Genomic DNA, 21,871 nt, shown 5'->3' with positions numbered 1-21,871 from the left:
TGATTAAAAACAGAGTAATAAGAAACAACTTATACCCTTTCCATTGAGTTGTTGATTTTGAGCTTAACGCCCTTTTCAGCAGCGAGGCTACAATAGACGGGACCTGCTGATTAACGTGGAATCTGAACCACATGAGCTCCCGCCGGGAATCGAACCGGGTCTCCCATACCTTTTCCATTGTTTTGCAGTGTAATATACGAGTGAAGTGGTGTGTTTAGGCGTGTACGAGTGTATATACAATTACATTTACTGAATTCGACATAATTCTAGGTTTTAGGATTGTTTTGTATAACTGGAGTGTGGAGTGATTCTAAGTATTGTTGTGTTTTGATGTGTGTCCAAGAAAGTGAAAACTGCACTTAATGGCAACGAACATGTTTCGGGAAGCTGCAGAAGTATTTCTTAAAATGTCGTAGCATATGCTTGTAGTATTTTCTGTCTTTCATTTTCTAATAGTAATAACATACATTTAATAGCATGTGTGGAATTAAAAATTTAAGTTGTTTATTAATCCCAGTTTTACTATAACTTCTGCAAAATAAGCCTCATTATTCAGTACTATGATTAATATTATCCTTTGTATTTTCTTGTTTTGCAAATTTGCTATTATATAATTTGATAACACAATTTTCCAGACAGAATTTTAAGATGTTCATGAGCAAGGAATCAAATCTCTACTTACACTGTCGTTGTTTAAAAGTACAAAGGGCTGGTACCTACTTGCGTTGCTCTTGTCAATTTACTTAATAAAATATGAAATACGATATACGTTATTTTAACTGAAAAATAGTATCCTGTTAATTATACAACCTTTCGCCAAAGTGTTAGAAACAACCAGGGTAACTAACATTAATATACAAGTATTCATGTCTTGCCTCCCCACTTTTAACGTCCAATCGCCGCCACTGGCGTTAGAGTTTCCAATGCTCCATGGCAAGCAGTGGGTTGGTTAGGTGACCGCAGAACCTCGAAGCAGGCTAAGAGGCTGGGGTTAGGATTCCCAACACAGTCCTGAAGTAGGCTAAGCCAGGAGAAAGGATAAGCCAAGAGTCCCGAAGCAGACTAGAGGCTTAGGGTTAGGTTACTTCTAATGTCCCGAAGCAAACAGTAGGAGGGACACCAGAGAACTGGTACAGGTCCGCTGTCGGCCATCAAATTTATAGGATCCCCAAACGGCGGTGATTCCGCTGCTCTGTTGTCGTCGTCTGCTTCGTGGGAGGAGCCAGAAGTCCGTCGTCTGCTGGTTGTAATAGATCCACGTGGTGAGTAGTATCCTCCAGGGTGCGAATTGGCGGGGGGGATGCCAGGGATTCCCCCCCTGACAAAAATCTTTCCCACCCTGAAGAAGGAAAATTTTATCCCTGGCAGGGATAACTTTTTCCCCCTCTGGAGTATTTTTAAGTGGACATAAAGATAAGTAGGTCTACTTTGCGTAGCTAACCTAAATATTACTTGAGTGAAAATTTATGAAAGATCTCACATCTCAACTGTTTTGTACTTGTTAGTATATATATATATATATATATATATATATGGGGGGAGAACTGGGTGCGCATATGGGTGAAATTCATCCCCCCCTGGGAAAATTTTTCAATTCGCACACTGGTATCCTCTCGTAAAACCATGGGGTGATGTTTATAAACATAAACGTAAAGAGTTGTTTGTACACATACCACGTGGGACATTACATTATATATACACACATCATTTTGGTCGATGGACTTCTGCCATTTCTCCATCAACACCATAATTCCGTCACTAGAACTTCTGTTGTTTCTGGTCAAAAAATTGTGACACGTGGTTTCCACAGGCCTCATTAAAATTAACTTCTCTAGAGACCAAAATAAGTGATAGTTGACACTGCCATGCAGGGCTATACGGTGGATGCATTAGAAAAATATCTCAGCCATGTTCTTTCAATTTCTGATAGGTTGTTAAAGATATATGTTCTTGGGCATTGTCAGTGTGCTATACGACACAATGGCATCATTTCGGGTTTTGACAGGAGGAAAGGGACAAGATTATCCACAGAGAAAAGAGGTTCACATTGTTTATTGGTATATTAGTATACAATTTATTAAAAAGAATGTGTTTCTCACTCAGGGGGAGCAATTCTTGTAAATAATCAAGTTTACTTTTTGGATACTTTAAACTCTGCATAGGAGTTGGATCTTGACTCAAAGCTTGGAACTACTGTTCAAAGAAGGCGGCAGGACTATAATGAGATATTTAAACACCTAGCAATCACAAATATGTAGCATATGCGTGTAATTTCTGTACCGAAACAATACTAATCAAAGCCGTAGGCCACCACCACCATGGAGGCTGAAAATTGACCAATACAATTATTGTTGAAGTTTAAAGACTAGGTGCACATTGAAACGCGTATAACACGGTGAGATGACGTGAAACGAGCCACGCGTGGTGTGATGATCCGTATATTAAAATAAAACGCAGTTTTAAAGAGATTCACATGCCATCCACATTCAAATATGTCAGACTCCTAAAGAAAACATTTGTTAGTATTAAATTTTAGTTTTGGATCATAATCAGATATTAATTTTGGAGACGAAGTTTTGCGTGCTGTGCTGCGTCCACTCACATGACTCGATTTGCGCCCAGCCTAAAAATGGATACTGCTTTGGTGGGGACATGTAAGGGCACTGGAGGGCAGGGTGGATCAGTGGTAAAGTCCTGAACTCTGGTGCGAGGGATATCTGGTTTAATTCCAGACATTGTGAATTTGTAGCGGCCAATGCCATACCAATGGCTTTTCTTGGAGTTCTCCCGTTTCCTCCCAGATGCTCATTCTACTAATCCTTTCATGATCAATTACTTTCTCACTAATCATCCGTGTTCTTTATCCAAAAGGACATAAACGTAGGATGTTAAATAAAATATTTCGTTTCACATCAAAACACAGTCAGGAGTGTTTCTTTGACCGTAAAAGTTAATTCTGACATAGCGTGTCGTTCCCATGCCGTAATCCACAAAATTTCTTTTCAGACGTTGTCACTGCAAATTTATTGTGTTGTCTTTTTTTTTTTTTTTTAAATTTATAGATGATGTGCCGTGCCCCGACAGGCCATCTTGAAGAGAAACCGGTCGTGGCTCCTTGGTCACGATCCTTCGGCTTTCTTCGAAGCACACGAAGAGACACGGAGTTAACCAGAACCAAGGGAAATGGTGTAAAAAACAGTAGCGGCACAGTACGGTATGATATGTAGAATGGTCACGGGCGTGGCACGGACGGAGCATGGCAGGAGAATGGCATGGGACAGAGATGGAGTGGATCAGTGGGTCGGTGAGTCGAGTTTTCTGATTGGGTCAGTGGGTCGGTGAGTCGAGTTTTCCGATTGAGTCAGTGAGTCGGTGAGTCGAGTTTTCTGATTGAGTCAGTGGGTCGTGGGTCAACAGCATGTGACCCACTTTGACCCACCACCCACCATGACCTACTGCGACCCACCGACTCAGTCTGACCTACCGACTTTGCTCACTGCATTGTAGACAATATATTCTGAAGACTGGTAAATTTGTCTGCGTTTCACTTTCAAGACTTTCATTTCCCTTCCTTTTACATTTGTTTTTATCTACTTACCTGAGGTGAGTATATCTAACCAAGTAAAAAAAGAACTTCAGGCACTTTTGGATATTGATATTTTTAATTGTAGTAATAACAATAGGACTTATACTACAACTTGGCTTTCGAGGCCTGTGAGTTTTTAGAGGAGCTAACTACTGGAAAAATACATTTTTGAATCACTGTAATATATAAATTATTATATAAAAAATTGAATGTAATTATGTGTGCCTGATCATCACGGTCAATTTGCAAAGTCAAATGAAATGATTTTTGGTATATAGTTAGTCCTTAATTCAAACTGGGATGTTATATTGCTTTCATTATAATACATAGTGAGGATCTGAATTTTTGCGAAAAAAATGAGTATCTCGCAAGCCGTTAAACTTACGGAGCTGAAATTCAGTATTTAACTCTTTATTGAAAATAAACAGAATGTGTCCTAGCATTTTTTTAAATTCTCCTTTATGGGAGAGGGGGGGGGGGCACTTTCTATATGTGGAAAATTGATAGTGAGTTGGTTTGTAAAAATGATCGAAAACGATCGATATTAGTTAAGAAAAATGCAGAAACAAGAAATACAGTGTTTCGCTTCATATACCCATTGCTTTCTACTATAATAATAGAAAGTTATGTTTATTATATGGAGCTCTTACACCACAGAGCAATCCACCCATAAAGTTGTGAGAAAAATAGACTTAAAATTTGTAATGTAAGCTTAATTACACGGAAATTTTAAGTTTGGATTGTACGCATAATTATATGGAAAATGTTACACTTTTCCCCCTTCCTTTACGTTGGTCTACTTACCTTGATTTGGAACTTTAAAATTTCATCCTTTTTTCCACTGAAAAGTATCGATAATTATATGTTGAATTATAATTCAACAAGGAAATAATTATACTATGATAATTTAATAGAAATTCATCGTAATTTGGCCCATGACAAACAGCAGTATGGTAATTGAAGGGAAAGAAGGGGGTAAATTCTCAGTCACCTCTGAACACTTCCCCGGAACCTCTTCCCTTTTGCTTTCTAGGGGGGCAGGGAACTTGGTAATGGCATCAAACCTTCAAGTGTAATTACAAAAATTAAATTTATAAACAAATAAGAAATTATCTATTTATCAGGCTTTAATTGATAACACTGTTCAACAACGAAAATGTAAATTGAACAAAATCAGCTAATTCTTATTGATTTTGTGGTGCTGATCACGAATTTGAAAGTTATTTTCGAATATTAGCTCTACTTTTCGTTTTACAGGCATGTCTAATAATAACGCTTTAAAAATAAATATATTCGCTTCGTTTGGGGTAAAATGTTACACTGATCCGGCAACACTGGAGAAACTATATGAACGCTTGGTTTCATTGTGTTCCTTATCTCAGTAGTGTTCTGCTATTGTTAGAAAAGACAGGTTTAGTGCAGTTATCAGCGTTTTGGGTGTGACGTTTGTGTAGTGCAGGACATAAAAATACAACTACAAGTACGCAAAAATACTGGTATTTCGAATGTATATTTTTAAATAGTTGTCGGAACTATTTCAAGTGACATTTTGAGGATTTCAATAAACAAAAATGCCGCGAAATTGTGTAAACAGTGCGGATAGCTTCTGCTACGTGTGTGAGAACGTGACAATTTCCTCACAAAGGCACTGCCCTGTCGCGACAAAACGCTGTAACTTTGGCGGAGCAGTTTTGAGAAAAAGAGCCGTAAAGTCGCTACAGACCGGCTAATTTCCTACTTACAACGAAATTCTCTTTGGTATATTTTCAAAAGTATTTGACTCAGCTCAATGCTGGGCCTGGTGAACATAAGTATCGGTGGGGGAAATTCAAAAATGCTTATAGCGACAAAACGATGTAACTCAAGTTACAGCGTTTTGTCGCGACACGGCAGAGCAGACTATAACACCACTAATAAGAAAAACCTATCAATATTACTTTGGTTGTAAAATTGGAGACCAAGATAAATCTTGGCCACCCCACATTGTGTGTAATACTTGTGCCAGCAATCTAAGAAATTGGATTAATGGGAAGGGGCGCTCAATGCCTTTTGCAGTGCCCATGATTTGGAGGGAGCCAAGCGACCACATCAGAGACTGTTATTTTTGTATGGTTCCTTCAGTCAAGAAGGGAATTTCCACGAAGAAGAAGCGGGTCTTGATCTATCCTAACATTCCTTCTGCAATGCGCCCTGTTCCACATGGAGAAGGACTACCTGTTCCTGACCCGCCTAAAGAATACGATCTTTTTTCTGATGATGATCAAGAAGTTGAAGCTCCTGAATCAAGTACTTCGAAGGACCCTACGTTTGTTGTAGAAGAACCTCCATGTGAACCACATAGACTTACTCAAGAGGAATAAGTGATCTAATCAGAGACTTGGACCTCTCGTAAAGCAAAGCCGAAATTTTAGCATCACGCTTAAAGCAATGGAATTTATTGCAGGAAAAAATAAATATTTCAGTGTATCGGAATAGGGAGAAGACGTTCACTTCATTTTTTACTATGGAAGACACACTTGTGGCATGTACAGATGTAAATGGTCTCATGAAGGCACTTAAAATTAATTACGAATCTACGGAGTGGAGGCTCTTTATAGATTCGTCCAAGGTGAGTTTAAAGGCAGTGCTTTTACATATTGGAAATGAACTTCCTTCAATTCCTGTAGGTTACGCAGTTCATATGAATGCAGTTCACAGTTCATAGAAGGTAAACTACTTTGAATAAGTATTCATAATAATTGCAATTATGTATATTTGTATTTTAATTTAACGTGGTGTTTTAGTGATTACACAAATTACAATTATGAACATACTTTACGGAGATGCTTTCACAGAGGGTACCCGAGCACATTTATACGCTATGAAAAACTGATTTTTCAACTCTTTTGTGAGAAAAATACTATGAACTAAGAAATCATAAGCTTTTCCATACTGTACAGGGGTATTTTCCTGCGAACAGAAGTTTCTTTTGGAATGCGTTGAGAAACACTTGCAAGAATACTCTTTTAGTACAAGTATATTTTAGGCACATACTAATTTCTCCCCACCTCGAAGTGCTTCAATTTCCTCACTGACAAACACTTTACCATTTGATATCGTAAAGGTCAGATCCACCGTTATTGTAACAGAGTGGTGCTTGAGCGATTGACTAGAAATTCAAACTCCGATTAGTGACAATCTGACAGTCTTGTTTTATTGCAAGTGTAAACTCTTTAGTCAGTAAAGAAGAGGCCGTGGATGATGTGTCAGAGTTGATGACGATGGATTTTGGTGAGTCAGAGTAGGTGGTTGGTTCATGGTGGGTGGTGGATGAGAGTGGGTCACGGTGAGTGGTGGGTCACAGTGGGTCATGGTGGGTGGTGGGTCAGTGGGTCGTGGGTCACGGTGGGTGGTGGGTCAGTGGGTCGTGGGTCAAGTTTACATTGACCAACGCCAACTCTGGCATGGGCAAAACACGGTATACTATGTGTGAATTAACTTTAAAAGCCATGTTAAAGAAATCACCTTGTCTACGTTAGAGGGCATAAATGAATCACTATTATGGCCTTATCCAAAATCGAGTGAATTTTTATTTCGTCTCGTATTGTGAAACTAAGCTGGACTTCCAAAATATGCGAATCAGTACTGACATTGGTTGTAGTATATCTACAACTGCCAGCTGTAAGAAACGAGTAAGATCAGAGACGGAACTTATTCCACCGACACTGAAGCTATATGAAAAAGCAATTTGTTGCTATATCTTTCCGTTTTTGCTATATGAGAATTATAGTATTGAAACCGGAAGTGGTTGTAGAATTCGGTAACTTCCGGTTGCACCAGAGTAATAGTTCCCAACTTTGTTTACTTAAGAACTAGCATTACCCACGAGACGAAAAGTAATTTTCAAATTCGAGACGAGACGAGACGAGACAAGTCGAGAAATTTCCGAGCTTCGTGAGCAACACAAGATCACTCAAGTCTTAGATCTTACACACTCTTAGATAGTTTTACATATTTCATTGTCTAAAAAGTATAAATTGATAAAAAAATAATTGTACAAACACAATTAAGAGCATTTATCAATCTTTAAAGATACTCAAGTCGTTACATACATGGTCGAAGTGAGACGGTATGCGGTGGTATGCCATATCGCCTCTGGTTTCTCAGTGACGTAGGGATAACGTCACTGCAGAGTAGATGCTAAATACCTTTAATAAATTCATTTTTATACACAGTAATAGACGAATAGCTTCGCACGTAAAAAGATTTTATTTCTTATGTAGAAATAATTTCAAGTTGACAACACCGACATTTTTGTTATCTTTTTTCTTTCTTTTTGTTTTTAAAATGAGATTTCTTCAAAGAAGTTAATCTAGTTTATATTTCGAAGTGCCATATTGAATTCTTTCTTTCTTATATATGTGTGTGTACCTTCTTGCCGTAATGCATATAAACGTCGTGTTTTAAGCATGGGCGAATTTAGGGTCTGCCTGCTGTGGGGACGGATCTTCTAGGGGTTTGGAATAACACTGAATCGAGTGGAGGGTCCGGGAGCTTTCCCACAGGAAAACGTTAATATAAGAACTCATTTTTGAACATTTTCGTGTATAATTCTTTATAATATAACATAAGGGGATATCTTTTTTTTTTTTTTTAAAAAAAAATTATTTTCAGAGAGTTGTTGGCAGGGGATCAAAGTCTCTCCGTGCCCTCCCTGTAATTACAGAGAAGCTCTCCAATGGTTTCCAGTAATTATATAAATAGAAATACAATCTTTAAGGCACTCTCACTGCGTTTCAACATTTAGATAACCGGTATGTCGAGTCAAAATCGTAATAAAACATACCGCCTCTGCTTTTCCCCACTTCGAACACTGGTTACATAACATACTCCAATAAAAAAAAATATATAGTTTAATTGTTTATGTAACATACTGTTCGTGGACTCGTCGTGATGCGGTAGGAATATGGGAACATCTAAATAAAATTAAGAAAAAAATCAGAGCACCAATTTTGTACATATATTAACAAAACGATAAAGAGGAAAATGTCCAGCTGAGTTGAGAAAATCATTTCAAGAAGCGAGACGAGACTGGAGAAAATTCTTCGATAATCGAGACAAGACGAAATTTCTTCAAGAAATTACGAGACGAGACGAGAAATCCTTATTGTCTCGTCTCGTGGACAACATGACTTGGCTCCTGCTGCGGGGACCCTACATAATTCAAGCCTCCGCCTTCTTGCCCTTCCTTGCTCTGACTCCTTTTGCGATTTCAGATGCCGCATTGAATACTTACATTTTCAATAATAGCTAATAATAATAATAATAATAATAATAATAATAATAATAATAATAATAATAATAATAATAATAATAATAATAGCAAATTTATATAGTATTTGTGCAGTATTTTTTCTATCAGCTTTGTTCTTAATGAAATCGTAGTTCTTACTCAACAGTTATCCTGTGTTTGTACATGGCATACTCCTTTAGAATTCTGCTAATCGAGAAAAATTGATGACTTGATTTCCTCAGGCAGAACTCCCTGAATTGTGTTAACTTAGTTTCTAAGAGGCCTGTGCAAACCACATGAAACTTTTTTTTTTAAAGCCAGAAATTACACAAGTTCTATAGTGGTGAAATTATGGTGTTGCTGCACAAATGCCTAAAGGCCATCAACCAAAATGATATTATATATATATATTCGTTCTCCGGATAGCGGTAGAGTATACTGTACAAATATACGGAATCCTCTTGCTTACTACAGAAATCAGTATGGAAGATACGATATCCATATGCTACATACGCACTGCCCTTAGATGTTACATTATACCGTTGCAGGATGTCTGAAATCTAACAGTTTTCCGTTTATCACATGCATATATTTATGTTACATTCCTCAGCTATATGTTTTATTATCTGAATATACCTATTCTTCGTATGGGGGCTATATTTGGAAGTCATGCCTGTTGGTGTATCACTATATATTTCAGTGACCGAAAATTATGGATTTGACACTAATATCGGTCATTTTGGGCTGTTTTTACATGTCTCAGTTTCTCCCCCTTCCTGCTGACCCCAGGATCGCATACAATGGTAGCTGAATTTGCAAGTCATCGCCAGTGGAAGTGTTACCATTGATCTCAGCGACCGCGAAAACTATGGATTTGACACTAATATCGGTCATTTTGGATTACTTTTACATGTCTTGGTATCCCTCCTTGGTGATCCTCGGAACGCAGCGGAGTAGGGTGAATTTGGAAGTTAGTGCGATCAGAGTTTCACCATTGATCTCAGCGACATGAATTCGACACTAATATCGGTCATTTTCTACTACTTTTACATGTCCAGGTAAACGCCCCCCCTGAGAGCCCCCCTGCTTAGAATTAAAAAAATGCTCGCCCTAGTCTGGGGCCTGGACCAAGGTATCCGTGACCAAAATTTGGTAACTCTCGGTCAACTTGTTTGGTCCCGAGGCCGGTCCCTGTAAACGCCCCCTCCCGGTTCGAAATTTAGCAAAAACGCTTCGTCTTGGTCTGGGGACTGAACCAAGGTACCCGTGACCAAAATTTGGTAACTCGGTCCACTCGTCTGGTACACCCCCCCCCACACACAAACTCTTGGATATGTACATATGTATGTGAGATCCTGACCGCTTATATTATTTAATACGGAAAATAGGTATAGATGGAACACTATACGGGAAATATTATAAAACATGAGTTTTCAGTTGTACGTCTGTTGTACGTTAAGTCCAAAAAACACAAGATTTACAAATGTAACCTACCTTAAGTACACCGTCCATATTTTTTTTTTCAGTGTATGGTTTTATAATGTCTGTTCAAATCACAATAAATGTATTCACAATGTGTCATGTAAGGCTTAATAAGTTTTAGAGAACCTAATATAACCGTATTTGTTCTATCGGATTGTTATTTTTCGCTGTTCAATGTTGAAACCAGTAATTGTTAATTTAGATCACTTCAGGCTTAAATGGAGTTATCGAAGGAAAGAAAACATATTCTTATTTATTTATTTATTTATGTATTTATTATTTAAAATGGCGGAGTTAAGGCATAATCTTTTCTTCCACTCAAAAACAAAGAAATGAATCTTGATTATATATAACATATACCATTCCTTTGATTGACTATGTATAGATAAAATGATGCACATACTTAAGTGATTGTGTATAATATATACGTACACACACATGTATCAGGAAGGAATAGAAACACAAATAAGAAGAAAAAGAAAGAGAGAGAGAGAGAGAAAAGAAAAAACGAACGACTGTATGGTAACGCAAGGAATAGTTTCGTGTGTAACAACTTTATTATTATTATTATTATTATTATTATTATTATTATTATTATTATTATTATTATTATTATTATTATTACTGAATCCTTCATTAGAAAGATATTCTTTAAGCCGATGTTTAAAAGTCAACACTGAATCAGAGTTTATGATGCTTTCAGGGGGTCATTCCAAGCTTTGTGGTAAATAGTGTGAAAGATTTGAAAAAGAAATTACATTTGTGGGTTTGAATGGCGAGTGTTGTATTTCGTTTAGAATGGATATTTAGTGGGTGAGTATCGTCGAGAAATTTAAATTTAGAGAATAGACAATCAGTTTTTTTTTTTTTTTTTTACAATTAATTATTTTATATAAAAATGTTAGAGAATGAATTGCGGCGGCGGGTGCTTAGATTGCACCATCCTAGTTGCTGATAACAATGGGAGATATGGTTGAAGCGCTTTTTATTGAATATGAAGCGAACGCAGGCATTCTGAATGCGCTGTAAACGTTTTGCCAGATCTTCGGTTAATCAACAACATATGCTGCATCACAATAATCTAAATGAGAGATTACCAATGATTGAACCAGGGACGCTTTAATGGATTCCGGAAGAAGGTTTTTTAAACGCTGAAGAGAATGGAGGGAGCCGTAAGCTTTCTTGCATACTCTATTAATATGGTCTGTTCAATTTAAGAGTTTATCGATCTGGAGTCCTAGACTATTGACGCTATCGCTTACAGGAATGGCTAAGTTGTTTACGAGAACATTCGGTAGGCTTGTAATATTGATTGTGGAGAGTAGTTTACGAGAACCAAGCATGATAAATTTTGATTTGATTGGATTTACTTGCATTGTTACGTGCCCATGTGCAGATACTTTCAATATCACTGTTTAAGTGATCAATCGCGGTGGTTAAATTTAGGAAATTAGTGGTTAAATAGCATTGTATATCATCTGCATATCAGTGATATCTACAATGGGTGATGTGTTCAGGTAAATCGTTGATGTATAAGGAAAACAGAAATGCTTGAAACGCTGAATCAATAATATCGCTTCTTGTTGCCTCTTATCGTTTCTGCTTTATGTCGATCAACGTTGAAACCGGAAATATTTAATTTCTGCCACTTCTGATTCGAATAGAGTGTTATGAATTAGACATAACATATTCTTAGGATACTGTATCGATTTCAGGAATCCGATTGTCACTATCTCCTTACTGCTTTTTTTTTTTTCTGCGGAGATCAATGCTGAAACCGCCAACTAATAGCTGATTTCTATGAACTCTTGTTTTAGTTGAGAGAGATGAGGGTGAAGATTGTAGTCTATCTTTCCGCGAGGCGCTGAATCAATTCCATGAATTCGCTTGTCGTTGGTGGCGCGCCATCGACTTCCCAATTTTAAAGGTTTATTTATATCTACTAAGAGCGAACGTTTAGAAAAACAAGAAAGATACTTGCTGAGAGGATATATCTTGCAATTAATTACCTGACACTTACCAACTTACTTATGGAATACAACATCAGGAAGATGGCACCTATTGCAGTCAAGGGCTTACTGCAATCGCAACTTTGTCAGAGGGACATTCAGGACTGTCATCTCACGTTTTGGAAACATTCTATGGCCTCCTCGCTTCCCCGACCTGTCCGTTTCCGACTTTTTACGCCATTATTGAAGAGGTTGCAGCTGTAGACTGTGCATTGCTGGAACCTATGTTCGCAAATTTCATGAAGCGATTTCATCAAACAGGGAGTAATCTACACTCCCCCAACACCCCCCTAACACCCCTCCAAATTTCTTTACACACACCCCTGGATGGGAAAGTTGTCTATTAATGTTAAATAATTTTCATAATATGGATAGATACCAGTTGTCTTGTACGTCAAGTATTTGATAAATTTAGATTGGACCTTTTGCAGTTGGTGACTTTTGTGGAAAAGTGACTTTTTCGTGTGATTTATGTTTTGCATTGGCAGTTTTCTAAGAAAAATATAAAAACAAACAGAAAAAGGCAAAAACTTGTTACTCATTACTCTTCTGAAAGTTTCAGTACTTGCTGCCACATGTGAAACAGTCAGCTTTATTCTCACTTCAACTTTTATTCTTTCTAAAGCACAGTGGACGGTTGGTGGATGCTTAAGCTCTCAAGGTGGGGTTGAGAACCCTTTTGTGTCTATTCTTTCTTCCATCATAATAATCTTTTAGTTTTCTCTCGTAATAGTTAATGCTCCGTTTAACGTTGTGTGTGTGTGTTTGTGTGGTTCATCATGTTCGTATTGTGTTATGCTTCTTGTATGTACTTCTTAAGAGTAGGTGATGAATTTGAATATTTCACGTTTTTGAGAACTCTATATGCGAAGTTAAATAGGCCTATAATGTCTGGGATGAAGAAATTCAGAAATAGGCCAGAACTGGATCCACTTACTCAGAAGCTTTTTACATCTGCTAAGTCTGCTTACCGTAACTACAAAGCATACTTAGAAAACCTAAGAAAGGAGGAAGTTCAAAAAGGAGAAGTAAAGAAGAAACCAAAGGCGCAAATCTGCCTTCAACATTGGGGGGGACAGGTAAGACGTTCCCATATATATATGTATATATATATATATATATATATATATATATATATATATATATATATATATATATATATATATATATATATATATATATATATATATATATATATATATATATATATATATACGATGTTCAAAATATTTATGAAGTTGAAAAACAATGCTCTGACGGATCAGGGGAGCAGAATTGTTTTCAGTGACGTATTTAGGAGGCTATCGGGCTCATTCTCCCCTCGAAATAATTTGTTAGTTTTACGCATTCCACGTACAACAATAATCCTTCTTACCATTTTTAAGAATGTCATTGACTTTCCATTTTCTTATGCTTTTTGTTCAGAAATAATACTGTATTTGTCAAATTTCATTCCATATAAGAACTGCGTCCTTAATAGTTCTTTCTGTCATCCTTTCTATTTTTCTGTTTCTTTTTCTTGACGTTACTACTTTCATTTCGCCTATCATACTTTATCGACCGTTGTCAGTTGTGATTCAAGTTGGCCGTCATCAGTAACACCAAAACTAAGAAGAGTTGATAAGCGAAACTAATGTACCACACCAACATGCGCGGATATCAACATGACAGGACTTTAGTTATTATAACAAAGGAACAATATATCGTTTAGTTATTTTTAAATGAAGGAAATGTTTGCATTAAAGAAAATCAAAACGGGGGAATAATTAGCCCGGGAAATTAGGACGGCCAAGAGGATGTTTTCTTTTTCTTGTATGAATAGAATAAAGGGTTAGATTCACCTCTAAATTTTTGTATCATATCATATAGGATTTATCGATCTGTAATTCTTGCCATTATAACTTCAAAATGCATAAATTAAAATATATTTAATTCTCAAACTCAGGTGGGCAATTGCCCACTTCCTTCCTTGTGTTGGGCATAGCCCTTGAAAGAAAATCCTAAATACGCCATTGGTTGTCTTCAACATTGGAAGGTGGGCAGATTTGAGGCTTATTCTAGATAAGGGAGATGAAACTCATATTACGGTAGATGAATCTGATCAACTGTTGTAGAGTATATTATATATTAGGTGATGTAGATGAAGTAGTAGTACATATCAGTATTACAAATCACTGATGTGAAAACATTCTGAAATCTGAATACATGCATATTTATAATTGGTATGTTTCTAATTAGGCATCCACAAAGATCCACGTTAAAATTGTTTTATAGTAATATAATAATATAAATGACGCCTTCCCCAAAACCATGAAGAAAGAATATCAATTATGTATGACGCAACAATACTCTTTGAGCAAAATGATTATAATCTCAATAACATTACAGGAATCGTTTCGGAAATCTGACGCATGTTATACTCTTTACTTAACAGATGTAACCTTAAGATTATAGAGAAAAATGTTCCAGCAATTGAATTCTTTTCTTTGCTTACGAAACATCCTCTCTCAAAAGAAAAATTGGGACACGCGGAAATACGTAGGAACAAACCATGGTTCGAACTAGCAGAGAAGAGAAAACAGGCAAAATTACGTTGGCTACAAAATCCGAATGAAATAACTACACAAAATTTCGTAGACATCAGGCGAGGAACTTCCAAAACTCTTAGAACAAAGAAACGCGATATTTTGAAAGCTAAAATTTTGGAACTTGAAGATAATAGTAAAAATAAAAACATTCGGGACATGTATAAAGGGATAAACGAATTTAAGAAAGGCTATGAACCTCGTTCTTATATATGAAAGAAAGCTGATGGAACAGTTCTCACTGATACAGACAGCATTTTAAATAGATGGAAAGATTTCTTTGACGATTTGCTTAACACGCAGCCAAAAACTAATGTGCGTGGAGAAAGGAAGATACACACCGCAGAACCATATATTCCAGAACCCAATCGAATAGAAGTAAAAATCGCTATAAAGAAATTAAAGAAACACAAATCTCGGGTGTAAACGAAATTCCGGCTGAGTTAATTTTAGCTGGAGGCAAAAAATTGTGGAACAAGATACACAAACTCATTCTCCTTATCTACAACAAGGAAGAATTGCCACAAGAGTGGGAAGAATCAATCATTGTTCCAATCCACAAGAAAGGGGACAAAACTGGCTGCAATAATTATCGAGGCATCTCTCTTCTGTTAATATCCTATAAAATCCTTTCAAACATTCTATTAGCAATATTGACCCCATACGCAGATGAAATGTTTGGAAATTATCAGTGTGGATTTAGACGAAATCGATCAACTATCGACCAAATATTTACCATTCGCCAAATACTTGAAAACAAGCGGGAATACAGTAGTCCGGTACATCAACTATTTATTGATTTTAGAAAGGCTTATAACTCGGTTAGGAGAGAAACATTGTACAACGTTCTTACAGAATTTGGAATACCGATAAAGCTAATTAGATCAATTAAGGCATGTTTAAATGAATCCCAAAGTAAAGTCCGGGTAGGAAAATTTTTGGCCACGAGCTTTCACGTTAACAATGGCCTGAAACAAGAAGATGCGTTGTCGCCATTATTATTCAACTTTGTCCTGGAATACGCTATAAGGAAAATCAAAGATAGCAACCAGGGCCTAGAGCTGAACAGTGTTCACCAGGTTATGCGTACGCTGATTATGTAAACTTAGTAGGGGATGATAAGAGAAAAATAGAAAGAAATGCAAAGGTCTTATTAGACGCGCTTGCATGGACATGGGTTTAGAAATAAATGCAGAGAAAACTAAATACATGGAAGTGCGTCGGGACCGTAATACGGCAATTCATGTATGTGTTAAAATTTTAAATAATACTTTTGATAAAGTGGATTCTTTCAAATATCTAGGATCAATATTAACAGACGAAAATCATATTCACGAAGAAATTAAATGTCGACTAAAAACAGGGAATTCGTGTTATTATTCAGTTCAAAACCTCTTGTCGTCGCGAATTCTGTCGAGGGATTTGAAGCTTAAAATGTATAAAACGATAATCATACCTGTTGTTCTGTGTGGTTTCGAAACATGGTCGCTTACTGAGTGCAGAGCATAGACTGAAAGTATTTGAGAACAAGATCCCGAGAGAAATATTCGGACCAAGAGGAACGCGAATGGGGAATGGTGGAAACTTCATAACGACGAACTACGTAAATTATACGGCTTACCAAACATTGTTAAGGTCATCAAGTCTAGGAGGCTTAGGTGGGCAGGACATGTAGCCAGGATGGAAGAAAGTAGGAACGCTTTCAAAGTGTTAGCAGTAAGACCAATCGGGAAACGACTTTTAAGAAGATCTAGGCGCAGATGGGAAGACAATATTAAGATGGATCTCGCAGAGATAGGAATACAAACTAGAAACTGGATCCAGTTGGCTAAAAATAGAAGTCAGTGGAGAGCTTTTGTGAACGCGGCATTGAACCTCCGGATTCCATAGGCTATAGAGTTAGTTAGCTTACGAAGCATGAGTAGATGCCTAGGCTGATACTACAAATAGATTAAATGCGCATTTACTGAAAAGATGGGTTCTACTGACGTTGGATAGTCTATATACTCTTCGTGTGCTAGGGCCTAGGGGAGAGGAGGAGATAAGATTTCATATCAGGTTACGTCACGCACAGTCGCACGCCTTCATTTTCATTAAAAATGGAAAAGCCAAGAGAAACAAATTTCATCTCACTTTCCTTTTTGCCAGTCGGACACAACTCATCACAGTTATCTGCAAAAAGCACTTTTCAAATCGGATTATTGGGAGAGCCTCCAGTTCCAATGTTGGGGGGGGGACATGTCTCCCCATTTCCCCGGAATGTGTGCCCGTACCTACAGCTGAGACAACTTTCCAGCATGAAGAGAGGGGCATATCCTCCTCTGGCATTTATTGCAATTTGTGCCCAAATAGCGGAAGCGGAATTAATACATATTGATGAGACTACTAAACTCACTACAGCACGACGTTCAGTTTGAAATACTACAGAATACGATTCTTTTTTAGAAAAAAAAAATGGAAAAGCCAAGAGAAATCAATTTCATCTTACATTCCTTTGGAGCAGTCGGACATAAATAATGACACTTATCCGAAAAAGCACTTTTTAAATCAGATTATTGGGGGGGACAGTCCCCCCAGGTCCAAGATTGGGGGGGACATGTCCCCCTCGTCCCCCCGGGATTTGCGCCAGTGGAAGAAACAAAACAAAAAACGAAGAGAGAGGTGATGGAGAAATTGACAAAGGAAAAAAGGGGCATGATGAGATTTTGGCCACTTTTTCGTGTGCTTTTGGCCATTTTTGATCACTTTTCAACTATTTACAAGAGACCAGACCACTATGAGCCCTGAGATTATTAAAATTAGGGTATATTAAAGAAGACAAAACAGAAAGATACAAAATATTTGTAAATTGAAAAAACTAGATTTCTGGAAAATAACTAAATCAATGAATAATTTTCTTATGAAAGATATTCAGAGCGAATAACGTAACCAGGAAGGGCCAGGAACGGAGATTAAGAGTTCAAATAATATTACAACAATTAACGTTAACAACAGTGTTAGAATATTAAAATAATGAAATTGGAACTATGTACAGTGTTAATTACTAAACGAATGTGATTTCAGCATGGAACGAGGGATTTTTTCCCCCAATTAATGTTTTAAAAAAATCATTCACTAAAACTTGCTGGGTATGAAAAAATTGAAATAATAGCAGAATTTTGCAAAATAATTACAATAATTCGTATGTAATCAATTCACATGTAATTACTGGGTAAAATAGTGGAGGTTAATTCCTAATACAGTGAAACCTCTTTTAACGGGCATCTCTCAATAGTAGACATCTTCATAAGAGGACAAACTTTCTTATTCTTGCATGCCATAAATATGTTTGGTGTGGTATTATGAGAGAGAACCCTACCTTTTAGGGACACCTCTCATTTACGGACAAATAATCGGTTCCACCGATGTCCGTTTTGAGATGTTTCACTGTATTACTTAGTTTAATAATAATAATAAATGCTCAAATGTGTGAACTTCCTTTATTGAACGTACTACTGCGAACAGCTGATATTATTATTATTATTATTATTATTATTATTATTATTATTATTATTATTATTATTATTATTATTATTATTATTATTATTATTATTATTAGTAGTAGTAGTAGTAGTAGTATTAGTAGTAGTAGTAGTAGTAGTAGTAGTAGTAGTAGTAGTAGTGCAATAGTTGCGTAACAAAATATGTATACTGTTTTCTTGTTTGAGTTTGTTTAAAAATTTTATCACTATTCTGAGAGCACACACCCCCTTTTATTTTGAACACTCCCCCAAGTAAAAATTTCTGGCGTACTTACTGACATCAAACTATTGACTGTAACAGACGCCATCTTCCTAATGTTGTGTTACGTAAGTAAGTTTGTAACAGTCAGTTAATTACTGGGAAAATAAGTTCTCTCAGCAGGCATCTTTCTTGTTTTCCTTATCGTTCCCTGTTAGTAGATATAAATCTTTGAACTTGGTCAGTCGGTGCGGGGCTATACCCTGTATAACCATCTTTGTTTCATAGCGACCAATATTGAAGCCGGAAATGGTTAATTTATAATTTTCCGTTTCCAGTAGAGTCTAGTGGAAACCTCTATTCATGAGACGCTGAATCGACTTCAAAAACCCGAATCTTGAGCAATGAATCTCATTGTCTCTCATCAATTTATTTCTTATATTTGTTGAAAGTCTGATAGTGAGATAAATAGCCGTTCTATAAGATTGCGATACTTAACCGTAAAATGAATTTTGATGCCAATTGGCATCATAGTGAATCAATAACAGTAACAATAATAATTATGTTCTTAAATTGTGTAAATTAGCGAATAGGCCGCGGGACAGACGCGGATGCAGGATATGATCAAGGGAGGAGCTAAACCATAGTTTGCCGCTTTATCCAGTGTAAAGAAAGTAGGATTGAAGTCCATTTTATCCAGTATATACCTGAGTCAAGGGGGGGCTATAGCCCTTATAGCCCTTCCTTTGGATCCGCGCCTGCCAATGGAGTTAAGCTTTCTACTAGTGCTGTTGAATTTTTGTGACATTTGCGGTTTTCGGTTTTTGAGAAAACCGGTTTTTTGAAAACCGAAAACCGCAAAAGCGGTTTTCAAAACCGAAACCGCAAAAGCGGTTTTCAAAACCGAAACCGCAAAAGCGGTTTTCAAAACCGAAACCGCAAATGCGGTTTTCAAAACCGAAACCGCAAATGCGGTTTTTAAAAACCGAAACCGCAAAAGCGGTTTTCAAAACCGAAACCGCAAATGCGGTTTTCAAAACCGAAACCGCAAAAGCGGTTTTCAAAACCGAAACCGCAAATGCGGTTTTTAAAAACCGAAACCGCAAAAGCGGTTTTCAAAACCGAAACCGCAAAAGCGGTTTTTAAAACCGAAACCGCAAAAGCGGTTTTCAAAACCGAAACCGCCAATGCGGTTTTCAAGGCCGAAACCGCAAATGCGGTTTTCAAAACCGAAACCGCTGATGCGGTTTTCAAAACTGAAACCGCAAATGTGGTTTTCAAAACCGAAACCGCAAATGCGGTTTCCGAAACTGAAACCGCAAAAGCTCTTTTCGAAAGCGAAAGCCGCCCGAAACCGTGTTTGCGGTTTTATAAGGGATTGTCCTTTTCAAAGCAGAAACAATGTTTGCTGTTTTTAATTACACCTTTTAACAATTGTGAAAGCATCTATCGATCGAGACAAATGTATTGATTTATATGTGTGTTTTAACTTTTTCTTATTTGCTCCAAGGCTATTATTGTAATATGTGCAGCACAGTGCGAAAGGGATAGTTCGATGGTTGTACAAGTGACAGCTAAATTAGGGTTGCCATATTTTAAAATCATAAAAGTGAGGGGTTCTAAACCGTAAGTATTGATGTGAACTTCTGTGTTACAAATACTGACCTGCGATCCTTAGTACTTTTTTTTTTTTTTTTTTAGTTATTTCTTTGATGACACTTCCAATGTACTTTTCGGCTGCAGGGAAGCAAACTGGATCCCACCTGATTTTTATATATGTTGTAAATTAGACCACAAGGAACACAAATCTGAAGGAATTTTGTCATTTCGAATGTCGGAACTCGAGATATTTGAACATAAATTGACCATGGAAGCAAACTGGACCCCACCTGATTTTTATATATTTTGTAAAGTAGACCACAAGGAACACGTATCTGAAGGAATTTCGACATTCCGAATTTCGGAACTCGAGATATTCGATCATAAACTGACCAGGAAGCAAAAAGGACCCCATTTGATTTTTATATATGTTGTAAATTAGACCACGAGGAACGCGAATCTGAAGAAATTTTGACATTCCGAATTCCCGAACTCGAGATACTAGAACTTATACAGTAGTTTTATGTAATATGTATAAAAGTAACGAAGAAAGTTCTGACGCTTTTTGACCTATCACTTAGAGCATCGATATGTCACCTAAGACGTACCTGGAAGATCAAAAATAGTACCCATCAGTATCAATGACCTTCTGCCTACGTTCGGGTTGGGCATGGATTCCTTCGCGGTAGAACTTGGTTTGCCGTGAAGCGAAGAAGGTATCAAGTGCATTTAGCACCTCTACTACGGAGTTGAACTGGAGTCCTTTAAAGTGAGTGTCCAAGGAAAGGAACAGGTGATAACAGGACGGTACAATGTCCGGACAGTATGGCGGATGCAATAGTGTTTCCCATCCAAAGCGTAGGATAGTGTCCCGGCTCATTCTAGCTATGTGGGGCATAGCGTTGTTCCGTAACGAGGGAACCCCTTAGCGATTGAGAAGTGCTGGCTCCAGGGTTTTGAGTTTTTCTTGAACACGGCTCAACTGCTGACAGTACACAGTTGCATTGATGTTCTGCTCTGACCACCCGGTAGCAGTTCCCGATGCACGATGTCGTGAGCAGTCCACCAAACATACAGGAGGACTTTCTGCTGCATTGCTGATTTAAGCTGTTTTGGAACCGGTTCGTGGGATTTTAACCAATGATGATGACGCCGTGGAGCTTCGTACAGGACCCACTTCTCAACACATGTCAACATCCTGTCCAGAAATGGCTCCTTCCTCAGACGAGACAGCAAAGAATCACAGGTGTCTGCACGCGTAGCCTTCTGGCCCGGAGACAAATCATCTGGGACACATAGACCCAACTTGTAGTGCTTCCCAAATTGATGGAGGTGCTGGAGAATGGTTTCTCCATTAACATTGAATGTTAGCCCCAGTTCCTCACATGTCTGTCCACTGTTCGGCACCCTCACGAAAGGCCTGAGGTATCTTCCGCCCCGCTGCAGTGGCGTTTGATCCAAGTTTGAACTCGTACAGCATACACGCCCTTATGATGCTCTGTGGAGGTTCCATATTCACTCCGTCCTTACACAAGTTCACGATGTAACTGAACTGCCACAACCAGGTAGAATGTTGGATATACCCATACCAAGAACTGACCTTCGCCTTATCTCCATT

This window comes from Thermobia domestica, chromosome 13 (assembly GCF_964235325.1).
Source record: "Thermobia domestica chromosome 13, izTheDome1.hap1.1, whole genome shotgun sequence".
In the NCBI taxonomy this organism is placed as follows: domain Eukaryota; kingdom Metazoa; phylum Arthropoda; class Insecta; order Zygentoma; family Lepismatidae; genus Thermobia; species Thermobia domestica.
This window is presented reverse-complemented; position numbering follows the sequence as displayed.